This window comes from Triticum dicoccoides, chromosome 3B (genome assembly GCF_002162155.2).
Source record: "Triticum dicoccoides isolate Atlit2015 ecotype Zavitan chromosome 3B, WEW_v2.0, whole genome shotgun sequence".
NCBI lineage: Eukaryota > Viridiplantae > Streptophyta > Magnoliopsida > Poales > Poaceae > Triticum > Triticum dicoccoides.
This window is the reverse complement of record NC_041385.1, coordinates 628,516,725-628,530,646: the sequence shown is the minus strand read 5'-3', so window position 1 is coordinate 628,530,646 and position 13,922 is coordinate 628,516,725. Positions and strand designations below refer to the sequence as shown.

General features: G+C 47.7%; 1 long non-coding RNA gene across 3 annotated transcripts; it reads right to left on the bottom strand.

Annotated features, from left to right (window-relative positions):
* Positions 1–262: 262 nt before the first annotated feature.
* Positions 263–4,773, bottom strand: LOC119277509. Of its 3 annotated transcripts, none has more exons than XR_005137159.1 (4): positions 3,917–4,773; positions 2,488–3,452; positions 1,278–1,874; positions 263–904 (listed from the first exon to the last, which is right to left on the bottom strand). It is a non-coding gene; the product is annotated as an uncharacterized LOC119277509 (long non-coding RNA). The 3 variants fall into 3 exon arrangements; XR_005137158.1 differs by having other exon boundaries at positions 1,793–1,874; XR_005137157.1 differs by having other exon boundaries at positions 263–1,874.
* Positions 4,774–13,922: the final 9,149 nt, after the last annotated feature.

Below are 13,922 nucleotides of genomic sequence, written 5' to 3'. Positions count from 1 at the left end.
GTGATGAAGCAAACCCGAGTCAAATAGGTAATGCCCATACAACCAAATTCATTACAATGGATGGATTTCAGTCCTAAAACTGAAAAGTAAATATGCATAACAGAAGTGAATCGTAGAACATGGTTTATACAACTTCATGAATATACCTTTTTTTGATAAAGACTTCATTAATATACTTAATATCCTGGCAGTACCATATCCATACTACTTGATGTAGTAAATAATCATATGACAATCACACATGAGTTGTAGGGGTTTATCATTTCCACTTTACAATCCGAACAAAACTATATAGTTGATCTGCAAGTAATTACATGACACGACAATGGCTTCGACAAATATCCATCTTTTATGGCATAAACACATATATATTGATTACAGTCAGTAATGAGAAGTGATGGTAGCTCACTCTATAACATCGTCCACACCAAGAAAATATGGTAAAGCAGTCAGATCCCACGACAAATATGATATGAAGATCTTGGAAAGAGAACATCTTTTGTGATTCCCCTGCTTAAATCTCGTCCACAACCAGTAGCCATCGCCAGCAAGATCCATGACTCGTCCCCGCCTTTATTGGCCTTCCACATGTCGAGGGTAGAGAAGGCGACAAGCAAGCGATATTAAACCTCGCCATCCACGAAGCGTATCGACACACACATGATAATGTCTAGGGATTATGAATAGAAAACTACAGAAGCTAAAACAAATAGTAGAATTTAATATGCAATACAAAGGCAATATTCACGTTAAATCCAGAATGGACAGCTAATTAAGTAAGAAACAAGTGGAAACCTAAAGAAGGACCTCATATGCAATACAATAATAAATTCCTAACATGACGGCATGAAACACCCCGCCACGAGAACTCATGTCTGCTGGGGGAGTGATTAATGAAATATACCTGCAAAAAATATTTTTGTAAGTTGGTGGGAAGTCCAGTATTCTAGGTAATCACTGAGCAGACAAGATATCATCTATCAGCCCTCTTATGTGAGTTCAGTTGTGGAGTGTTCATTGTCGTTCAAATAAGTGATCCAGATATGAAATGAGCCTAATAGACAAAACCAATTTCTATGCAACGACTAAGTTAAGATAGCCTTTCTAACATTTTGAAAAGGGGAACATAGGTCAGGAGCACACCACAGATTCTTGCTCGTTCAAATAAAGGGATTTTGCTGAATTATTATATTATAATTTGATGGATAGGTCACATACTAAGTGTTTTGAAACGACAAGTCATTATCCCGTTGAAAGAAAAAAAATGAAGCAAAGACCTTTATCAAATACATTCAGCTCGGCCCTCAAGAACAGCTGCCACAACAACTGCAAGCACCAATCCCACAAGCACCAGTTGCTCCTACAGTCTAGGTCATACAGTTTATTTTGTATATCCACTACATAAAAGAAATGCCTGGAGATAAAAGGATATTTCACTCAATCATCATACATAAGAGTTATTAACATTATGGGCTAATAATCTTTTGGAGGACCAAAACATGTGTAACATTTTTATAACATATAAAGATAATGCAGGGAGGGAAAGGATTTCTCATGCTCAAGCACAATGCATATCCTACAAAATTTAACGAAGATCAAAGGGATATCAGTTATACAAGAGGTACACCTTTATCAACTATCTCCTACTCATATATCAAGCTTTCAAGTACATCTAATTTTCAGGTCTGGACAGATTCAAGCAACTGAGAGCATATCACCCTTTTTGGTTCAAATTAAATGGCCCAATCTTCCATCAGATTTACATGGGGCTTAGAGTTTAGAACAGACTTACAGTTGCATAATGCAATACATCAATACATGTAGTTAAATCCATCAGTTTTGGCACATTTGTAGAAACATGTTTCTCCGCTGCTCTGCAATCATTTGTTAATGCACCTTTTGTCAGTATGAGCAACAAACATCAGCTAAAAGGAATCGCACAAATGTAGGTACCACAACTCTATAATGTAAACAGTTCATAGCAGAATACACACAACGCCATGAGCAGATGTTGAAAGCGCAAGATCTTATACAGAAGGTTTTAACCGTGCAATGTTGAAAAGCATAAGATATTAACAGTATGTTGTAGAAAGAACAGTACACCGCAGAATAATGTCGTAAACTTAAATACTAAACTTTAAAAAATCATTTAGAAAGAATAGTACACCGTAGAAAAATAATGCAATACATATAGACAACCTAGCCACTCCAACTTAAAAAGAATCAAGTTCCAACTCCACAACACATATGACCATTACAGAACCAATGTTTGGCCTTACCGTCGCATGGCAACCAAACTAATCCTCATTTATTTTAGGAAAAACCAACTACTCTACTGATCCTTCGTAGGCACAACTCAATTAACCGGCTGGTTAGCCAAGCATTTTGTGCCTGCTGCAATCTTCAAGTATATACTGTAACCAACTTATTTGTTGATACTAAGAGATGTAAAAAGAAGCTAGAGTAGCCAAGGTTTAGATGTTGTACCAGTCAGCAAATCTGAACTGCTCTGCTTGGAAGAGCATCAGATGGATCCAGCCATCATTGGCCAGAGACGCACCAAAATACGACCTTACAGCCCTTTTTCATCTCCTCTCGCCTCCTCAGATATTAAAAATATTGCGTATTTAAATTTCTTCTTTAAAGCATAAGGAAAGCTCGATGAGAATTGAATAACTTCCTAGAAATAAATAAGTGACAATTAAACGAGGCACACAGCCAAGGCAAAAACTTCATGATTTGTATGCCTTCTTTTCATTGACGGTGATGCTTACTTTAGTGTAGCTCGGGTGAAAAAGAAAATAAACTTGTGCCTTATCAATAAAAAATGTCACTACCTAGACTAATGATCCAAACAAAATCACCTCTATGGACAAAAGATTCCAATAGATAATTGACAGTAATGTGTATGATGAATCATGCATATCTGGCTCTATATTAGCATGTCAGGGAAAAAAATCAAGAGATTTAAGGCAATATATCTCAAGGGATAAGATGCATCTTTCACATCTCAGTTAAAAAAAGCCCGAACATCACCGGTAAAAGTGTTTGTCTTTGGTTCAGTTTTCCTGACTCCCCCAAGTGCTTGTATAGTTGAAAAATATATCATAAGTGAATACAATGAAACAACAAGAAACTTGAAATGTTGTAGCAATTAAGTACTACATCAAACCGAATAGGAACAAACCAAATATAAACAAAGAAGTGCAATGCCCTTTTCCTTATGGTGGTGTTCTTAGTGTAACATACAAACCAACCATGTCACCTATTTTTATGCTACATATAGACTGAAACAAAGCAAGATAATTTAACCTGATAAGAAGTATAGTGTAGCTGATTTAGAAATTGAGAACTGGCCATTCCAAACAAAAAGAACATTGCTGGTGCTGCAAAAATGGATAATCCAACACCAAATAGTGATGCCTCCATCAATCAAATCCTTGGGAATTTTCCTGCAGATATCAACAAAAAAATAAATCTCAGAACACGGTACCACTCAGTAGAAATCCAAAAACTGCACTGGGCAATGCCATCAAAAAAGTCAGACCCCACCGACCATCATTACACCATAATGTAAGTTTTGCATTTTCAGTGTTACGATCGTTCATACATATATCATCTACACTGCAGTTCTCCAGAAATAGACCGAGTTAATCATTCTGTTCTACAAAAAGATCTAAATCACCAATATCGAGTATCCACGCTCGAACTAAAACATCAATTCGTAGCTAATCCCCAAATACAGATAGTAATCTGACGAAACCAAAACACTGCATTCACCAAATATGGAGATCTGAAGAATGGAAGGGGGCGTATGGTACCTGTAAAAGCAGGAGATCATGGCTAAACACGCACAACACACACGCATCAAGCAGGGCAGTAGGACCATGGAGAGCAGGGATTTGGAGGAAGTTACCTTGCCAGGGCGGGATTCCTGGCGGCAACGATGGAGGTGACTCACGGCGGCGACGGAGGTGACTCGAGGCAGCGGCCAGGGTTACTCCACGCAGCGGCTAGCGAATTGAGGTGGCAGCGGCGGCGAGGCCAGGGCGCCCTCGATCCAATCCGTTGCCCTGCTCTTGTCAATCGAGCGAGCAGGGTTAGGAGTGGATTTCTGCTGTGCTCCTGCTGAGCTCTGTCGCTGCGTATCCCCGACATGTCGACGGTGTCCCTTACGGCGCATCGAGGGTGGCGGCGTTGGAGAGGAGGGAGCGGGGAGGAGACGACGTGGAGGCGGCGCGGGCTCGATGCGTATCCCCGACATGTCGACGGCGTCCCTTACGGCGCATCGAGGGCGGCGGTGTTGGAGAGGAGGGAGCAGGGAGGAGACGGGGTGGAGGCCCACTGCCGTTTGCCCTCCTCGATGGCCTGCTTGCTGCGGCTACTGCTCCCCTCCTCTCGTCAGCCACGCAGAGGCGCCCCCAGGGACCCGAGCAGCAACAGCCTCCGACGGGTGACGAAATCGAAAAAAATAGAGGAGGAGGAGGAAGCGGAGGCGGCGCGGAGGGTGTGGCTAGAACGACGGGGGTGTGGACTCGCTCCGCTCCATGAACCGCCGCTGCTTGCGCACACAGACAGCTGAATCGCCATGGCCTTCTACCTCTGGCCGACCCAACCGCTGTCTTGGTCGTCCCTTACGGCGCATCGAGGGCGGCGGCGTTGGAGAGGAGGGAGCGGGGAGGAGACGAGGTGGAGGTGGCGCGGGCTCGAGGGTGGCATCGTGGGAGAGGAGGGGGCAGGGAGGAGACGAGGCGGAAGGGGCGCGGGCTTGACGAGAAGTGCTGGCGGCTAGGGTTTTGACCCTTTTGCACGTTCTGCAGCGCGAGCGTGGGGCACGGGCGAATCCTGACCGCGACGAGACGCGCAGCCAGGGCCACCAACGAATGGGACCAGGAGGAACTTCGGCCCACCCGTCATCACTATAGGACAGACGCGGGTGCATAAGCCGGCTACACCCTCATCGGCCCATCCCTACGCAACTGCTCACGGCACGGACAGCGCACGTTTGACCCACGACGCGACGCGACGCGGGAGGCAACGCTCACACGAATAAGCCACAACCATCACACCGGCATGTGGGACCAAGAAGCAGGTAGACCCCACTTGCAGCTGCACCAACAGGCGAACGAGAAGGGCGAGAGGGAACCGGGAACGGAGCAGTGCCGACGACGTGCGCACGCGGCGCGACAGGACAGGCTGCCCACGCACCCAAAAATAGGAAACCCAGCCAATCGGATCCGGCCCCGAGCCCAGAGGTCATTCCCTTTCCACCATTCACCACGCGGTCAAAACGCACCGACGTTTTCCAGCGATGATCGAACGGCTAGCAGCTAGAAAAGGACCTCGTTGACCAGGATCGAGCGGCCAGGAGAGATGCAAATCGGGGGAGCCTTCTCCATGCGAGTTGGTTAGCTCCTTTTTTGTTTTAAATTCGGTCGATGAACAAAAGATGTTTTCGTTCATTACAACGTGAATCCCCAGATGTTTTGTTTCCTGCGCTACTGTTCACAGTTCGGACATGCACACCGATGCATGCGTACCCAGAGAAAGGAACCCCTAACTGAACTATTCTCTCTGGAAGATGTTTCTTACTATCCATATAATATAACATAACTAGTTGGGTACTTGTCTGTTCAAGCACTTATGACCCCTACGCCTGGTTTTCATGCATACCCCGGTTTTTCATAACTGTGCGGGTATTCGGATACACTCCGGACTATCAGGTTCGGGGGCTGAAGCGAAAAGGTCCGCCATGACAAATGATTTTCAATCCTGCTACGAACTACATAGGTCCATTTAAATTACATAGTCACTTAGACTGGCTGTATTCTTCCTCTATACCATCCAACAGGCTGTCTAGCTTACAGTCCTGTTGGGAATACTTTGCGGCTAACACTACTTGGTCATATACCAGACTTACGGGTATCTCTTGCCCATCTGCCCCCACCGGTCCGACTTCGGCCATATGGTTCGGGTCAGCCTTGGCGTATCGCGTCTTCACCATGGCCCAGGCTTCCCTCGCACCTTGTCGGCAGGCTGATATCTTCCATAACCAGAAGCGCCGCCATGCTCCTTTGAGCATGTCCACAAGCTCGCTCATGCCTCCTGGCAGGGAAGCGGATGGCCACAAGCCCTGGGCAATACCCTGCATCACCTGTCGCGCTCGTTCGTGCAGTTGTGAAAGATGTTGCAGCATATCGCCTGCGGATCCGGGCATCTCCTCTTCAGGACGGCCCGTCAGCATACCTGCAGACATAACTCTGTCAATAGCTTCCTCGCCGAACTATACTACAGTTTGTTCAAGCACTTACTATAAATGCCGCGTCGAAGCCTCCTGTTCTCCTTCGCGGAGTCAGCGAGTTGAGCCCGAACATCTTTTAATTCGACGCTCAGTCGGATATTAACATCTTGGAGATTATTTCTCTCTCGAATAGCCTTCATCAGCACACGCTCGCCCACCTTCAGCTGACTTCGCAGATGTGGCTCATTATCTTTCACAATCTTCGGATTCCCTCCGGGATTGTCTGTAGCATCTTTTGTTATATTTATAAGCCATGCCGAATTAATAACTGGTACAAGGTTAGTCTTACCAGAAGAGGGCCTTTTTGATTCCTCTTGTTCGGCAACAGCGGCCTTCAGCCGAGCCTTACATTCCTCCAGTTCTTGAGATAAATGGGTATTCTTATCTATAAGAACCTATGCATACAATGATCCTTAAATTAGTTGTGCCAACTGTTTCAAGTCTGAGGGGCTGCTACTACATATACTTATTACATTTCCTTACCAGTATATCCTTCGCATACTGGTCCGTTGCTCTGGCAAGTCCATCTTGAGCGGCGCGAATATATGCGTCTCCGGAGTTGAAGGCATCAAAAGCCTCCTCGGAGAAAATACCATTGCAGAGTACGGCCCGTCTGTGCCGGTGATTCATGGCGCTCCTCACTTCGGAGTTTGAAGCGGAAAGCCTATCCGCATCCTCTGTGGGAGGGCAATTCGGCGTTGCCCCCACATCAGCCTCCACCCCGTGAGTCCGATTCAGGAATCCGACTGCTTGAGGCGTGGTCGGCAGGGGATCCGGATGTAGTCCGGCGGATGCTTTTTCTGCCAGGACACAATGCAAACTATCACATCTTGGCAAATATAATCGCAGAGTAAGTTTACTTTGTACCTCTGCCCCGGCGTCTCAGTTCTAACCGCCTTCCTCTTACGCCTGCCCGGACCGGATGCCCCTTGCTGATGAGCCCCCGTGGGCTCGGCACGGTGTCCCGATGGCCATTTCTGCAAAAATACAACATGTGCTCTTAAGGCATGACATAATTCAGAATTTAGGGCTCCGGCTTTACTTATGTTCGACACCGGGAGCAGCCCGGGATAATCAGCAAGCATGGCCACTAACGCGCCGTTGCGGCTTTCTTGATAAAATGTCCCATCTACGAGCTCCACGGATATATCCAGATCTTCTTCAAGTCCGGGGTCGAGAGCCCGGCCAGGGTCCTCTGGCTGCGGAGGTGGGCTGTTGAACTCTTCCATGGCCCTTCTCAGTTCCTGCTTTGAAAATAGCAAGATAAATGATTGGTGACAAAGGACACATGTATGAATAGAGTCGAGCGAGGAATGACAGCTTACCCAGCTTGGGGGGTTGTACATGGAAAATCCATCCTGCGGCTTAATGCGGAGGAACTCCTCTTCTTCCCCTTTGTACAAATCGGACAATATTTTTGCCAGTGCGGTGGCGAAGTCCGGACATTTACGACCGCAGCGGGTGGCGTTGTCTTCTCCGTTGAAGTGCCACATGGGTTTCCCCCGATATTGAAGTGGTTGCACCCCCCGCATTATGCATATTGACATAACCTCTATTGTTGTCAATCCTGATTTGGCCAGAATTTTTATCCTGCCCATCAGATAGAGGACTTCTCTGTCGTCTTCCTCCTGGGGGCTCCGCGGGCGCCAGTTTTGGCATTTCTTCAGTGGAGCGTTGGTAAACTCGGGAAGGCCCGTATGGACTGGGTCCGGAAGGGGAACATCATCTACATAAAACCACTCTGAGGGCCAGTCTTCGGACGCCTTCTTCGAAGTGCCGGACAGATATCCGGCCTGAGCGATGTGCCATATTTCGGCTCCGCCCACTTGATATATAGATCCCTCCTGATTTCGAGGGACGAGGCAGAATAGCCTCTTCCATAACTCGAAATGAGCTTCGCAGCCCAGGAAGAGCTCGCAGAAGGCAACATACCCTGCGATGTGCAGTATGGAGGCAGGAGTGAAGTTGTGCAGCTGGAGACTGTAGAACTCCAGAAGTCCGCGGAGGAATGGGTGGATTGGAAACCCAAGACCTCTCAGCAAATGCGGGACAAGGCATATCCGCTCCCCTCTAGATGGTTTCGGAAAGTTCTCCGCCTGTTCCCCGCCATTATAGGTGGCTAGTCCGGCTTAGACGGGGACCATGTATGCAGGTGGGAGGAACCCCTGGGTCTGCAACTCCACTAATCGGCTATGAGGGACAGAACACTTTTCCCAATCACCTAGCTTAGAGCTAAGGGTGCGAGGGGAGGAGCTTCGGCGGCCAGCCATGATGGAGTGGCTTTTCCCCGGGCACGCTCTGTTGAATGCTTGCTGGGAGAAAGATGGTGTGATTTGGATCTGAGGATTCCCGTATCCTAAAATACGGTTGGCTTACAAGGTTAGGGTGGCAAATGTAAAAATGCCCCTACTTCTCGTATTTACTTGACACGTGGAGATAGGCATTATTGAAGCACAGAAGCCGAGTAGTACGACATTCATGGGAGGCCGGACACTGTTCGCCACGACAGGTACTCTGGATTTGGAGAAGAACCCACCTTGCAATGCCGAAGACAATCTGCGCGCTGGACTCATTGTCATTGAAGCCTGGTTCGGGGGCTACTGAGGGAGTCCTGGATAAGAGGGTATCCGGACAGCCGGACTATGTACTTTGGCCGGACTGTTGGACTATGAAGATACAAGATTGAAGACTTCGTCCCGTGTCCGGATCGGACTCTCCTTTGCGTGGAAGTCAAGCTTAGCGATTCAGATAATAGATCTCCTTCTCTGTAACCGACTCTGTGTAACCCTAGCCCCCTCCGGTGTCTATATAAACCGGAGGGTTTAGTCCGTAGGACAAGAACAACAACCATACCATAGGCTAGCTTCTAGGGTTTAGCCTCTATGATCTCGTGGTAGATCAACTCTTGTAATACTCATATCATCAAGATCAATCAAGCAGGAAGTAGGGTATTACCTCCATCAAGAGGGCCCGAACCTGGGTAAAACATCGTGTCCCCAGTCTCCTGTTACCATTAGCCTTAGATGCACAGTTTGGGACCCCCTACCCGAGATCCGCCGATTTTGACACCGACACCCTTGACCTTGGATAAAATTGTGAAGCTCTGTTTAGGGATTGTTTAGATTATATTTGTCCCCACCCTCCCAACCACCGATTGGTTGTGCACCCCCACCCCTCCTCCCCGGGAGAATATCATGTGCCCCCAAACCTTAGATGCTATATGCCGATACGAGTTGCTTGGAGCTTGTAGATCTGAGATATAGCAGCTCACATGATGTCTTAATATTTTTACAGGAAACCTTGATGAGTTTGAGAATTGCACACAATTTGTACAAAAACTACTCAGATGCCCTTGGAACCCATATCCAACGACCTCGAAGCTCGTATCGTTGTAGCATTTAAGATGAAGGAGGACATCATATTCTCCTGTATGTAAGAATATCATGTGCTATCATACCTTAGATGCTTTGGTGATACAAGCTCTTCGGAGCCGTTGGATTTGTGACCCAACACCTCCTCGGTGGTTCGAATGGTTTTTTGTAGAAAAGCCCCCAAAGAGTTTGGCCACTGCTTACAAGCACAAAGACTGCTCAAATGCCATTGGAGCTCAGATCAAACGACCTTGAAGCTCGTATCACTGTAGCATCCAAGCTGCGAGAGCACCTTATGTTTTCTCGCAGGGGAGAATATAAGGTTCTCCCGCACTGTATATTCTATGGTGATACGAGTTCACGGAGATCTGACGGCCCACAGTAGGAGGTTTGAATGTTTTTGCAATATACGGCTAAGAGAGTTTGGGAATTGCACAGAAAGTACAAGTACTATGCATGTGTCATCTGATCACTGATCATACGACCTAGATGCTCATATCACCGTAGCGGGTAATTAAGCTACGGGGAGCACCTAATATGAGCAACGGGGAGCCGTTGGATCAAAGATGCAGCGTCAGACACAAGGCCAGAATGTTTTATTTGCAAAAAGAACCTTTGGAGAGTTTGGAAATTGCGCATAATTACAAAGACTACTCCCAAGCCATTGGATCTCACTTCCAACGGTGTAAAAACTCGTATCACCATAGCATCTAAGCTGCATGGTGGATGTGATATTCTATGCCGCTGTCATTTTTGTTCGTCAACTTGCAAAATATGTGTAACTCGTGTCGTTACATTGTAACCGCGCAAAGTGTTTGTTCAAAAAAATCATCCTACACTGAAATATCGGAACAACACATGGGGGTCCCACTTGTCATTAATCAATTTTGGACCTAAAACTAACAAATCTGAAAGACGAGATTCGAACTGGCAACCTGGACTACAAAGCGTAAGTCAATAGCCTGAAACAACACGGAAAAGCTCCTTCACGTTCGCTCGTTGGAGCGATCGAATCGATTGAAATGAAGAGTCATGTGACAACTTTCCTGGTATCTCACTGGGCCCACCACATGATCACAAAGATTTACCAATATGTGCATAACCCACCTATTAATCTCCATATAATCGACCCCCTGATTTTCAGGGGGGCGGGTGCGGGGCCCACACTAATTACCATAACCCTTCCCCTAATCTTGTACGTAACCTGGTGCAGATTTTTCAAATCGGGGAGATCCCGACCTATCGGAAAGCGCGCGTTGGCACGTGCGCGCGCACAATAGCAGCGCCCGAAACAACAACGGTTGTTGGCTTTGTCCTATAACTTGATTTTATACAGTATTACATTGAGTAGAGTGCAGGGAGTGTCTCGTCAACACGTGCATGACTGTTGACTCACTTACAGGTGGGTCCCAGGTCTGTGATCTCTCTCTCCTCTCCACCATCTAACCTTTGCACGGGCACACATGAAGAGCGGCGCAAGCTTGCCGTGGTGTTATTACAACTAAAAAAAGCTTGGAAAATAGAAGAAACGCCCAGAACAAGAGATGTTGTGGTTGGTCAAGACGGAGCTAACCACACCTATCCTCCATGCCATGTTAGCATGATGAAGCTGTGTGACTAGTGGGGTGTTTTCGACTGACTAGCTGGGTCCCGAGGTTGAACCATAGGTACTACGTCTGATACAGTATATTTTAACACGCACATTTTTCCTCCGTGCCGAGACGGGGCACACCCTACCGTGCGGTTTTGGGGTCCTCCCGGGTGGTGCACGCATATATTCTTCCTGACGTGGGACGCCCTACCGCATGTTTTCTGGGTCCTCCTCGGTCGTAGCACCGAAGCAAGTAAATGAGTCATCAAATCAAGAAAGACCACCTTTCCCGCCGAGTACATCAGTGAAGCACGGTGGCTAGCTAGTTGTGCTAGTTCAATGATTAGCTAGGCCGCCGCCACATTTGTTTTTTCACCTCTTTTTATCTAGTTGCCGGCGGGTAAATTTAAATATCCACCACGGCGTTGCTCTAGTGTTTGGGTGCGACAGGATTTTTAATTTTTCGATTGACGGGAGTAGGCACGGCAGCAATTAGCCATGATGACTCCGCCTATAAAACCCACTGCTCCCTGATGTGAGAAGTCGTCGACTGGTTTTTTACCATGGTGAAAACCAAAAGATTCCCTGCTCCTCGGGTGGCTCCCACCGCCTCCCGTATATTGCATTGCCTTTCAGCGGTTTCTGCCCCTTTGCTTCCTCTCCCTGTTGCTTCTACCTGGTGCCATGGCGGCGCAGCAGATCACGGAGTCCGAGGTGAGGCGCGTGACACAGGAGCTCCAGGGCAAGGATATGGAGCTCAATGCCAAGGACGTGGAGCTCCATGAGCTCAAGGAGGAGAGGAGTGCCATGCTCCTCCGTTATGTGTGGGAGTTCACGGAGCTTCAAGAGAGGCAGGCGTCCACCACAAAGATGCTCGAGGCGTCGGCGGCGTTGCTGTAGAAAGAGGGAGATATGATAGGCCGTTAAGGGAGCTGGCTGGAGCGCGAGCGGGCCGATCGTGACGAGGTCCAGGATCGCCTCAGCCACTTGGTGAACCAAGTTGCCAGGCACGTGTTGCGGCTGCGCGATGCCTACCGTCATGCCAGCGCAACCATGCCGGCCACCCGTTCGACCACTCGGTCAACTTCAACGAGTTGCGACTTCTTGACTTGGCCTCCTTCTTCACCTATATCTCCGAGGAGCTGAGCCGTCTCCGTGCGATGGTGGGGGCGAAGCTGGAAAAGGAGGGGTTGCAGGCTGCCGTTGCCATTGCCGGGTGAATCCTTTCAGGGCTCCGTCACCGGAATCCATTCGTGCCATTGGACGTCGTCTTTGACGAGCTGGCCCCCGTCGACTGTGAGCGGGCTCTGCGAGCGGTTGCACCCTACATCACCAATGTCATGCGCCTCGAGAAGCAGAGGGACTTCGGTGGTGTTTAGGCACCCTCTGCATGGGCATGTCCATGTCTCGGCGCAACATGACCGTTGGATCAAACTCAGACGGTGCAGATCAGTCACCGTAGCACAAAGTGTGTGGGTGTGTTTGGTTGCATTCTCATCTCAATATAGTTGTTTCCTCTGTGTGTATTTGTGTTAACCTACTAGTGTGGACTCATGCACCCGTCATGCACTCTGCGAAACACCCAAAAGTGGGTCGAGAAGGGATCTTTTTCTCGCATCTCATGCACCCTTCATACACCCTGCCTAACACTATTCGTGCTTCATATGGTTCATGTTTCATGGAGTACTGTAGCACCGTACTCTCCGTCCGCTGTAGACCTAGTTCTGTTAACATTGATCTCACCGTTCATTCTCGACCGGACAGTCGAAAGAGCGGTACTATGTTAATACATTACTGTTCATATAGTTGACATGCGCACAACATCATTTGTTATCATCATATCTTACTACACTAGTAACAAGATTATGTAGTACTGACGTATGAACCACTACACATGCCTAGTAGTAGGAGCACTATGTATGTTCAAGTGGCTGCCATGTTTTGCACTCCTTTGTCGTAAGAGTGGAAACGCTTGCTGTAATCATTTTTTTCTTCAGAAAAACAATTGACATGCTCTCCCGTGCGGATCCTCCTCCAGCCATGCACTAAATTACTCACTTTCGCCGACATGTGGGACAGCCAACATCGGGGTCCACCAACCATGCACTAAATTACTCCGTAGTAGAGTGATGGTAGACTACCCCGATCAAAGTGCCGCAGTAATGCCCAATGAGCCGTCAAATCACAAAACCCCCTCCTTTCCAGCAGTAAGTTGGACGGATGAAGCAACCATCATTTCACTCTTCTCTCTCAGCTCCCTCTCTTGAAGAAAACCCCCGCTCGCTTTGCTTCTCCCTCATCTCGTTCCTCATTTCACTCTTCTCTCTCGGCTTCCTCTCTTGGATGGACGCTGGAGCACCGGCCGACGTGATGTCTATGGCTCTGGCCAAAACCGTCGAGGCTAATGGTACGAAGAAGTGCAAGCACCTTGCCGAGACTACCGCAGACAAGCTCAAAGCCATCGCCCTGTCCAAGCCCCCCTCTTTGGGATCCCTCATTAAGCAAGTCCAGGTAATATCTCTTCTTGACGATCTTTTTCTCGATCTTGATCGTGTTTTTTCATGTAACACGCTGTACTAATACTAGTAGTACAACTTTCTGGGTGGTCTTGCATGTGGTTTTTGTGTGCCAAATGAAGGTTATAAATTCCTCTTTTGAC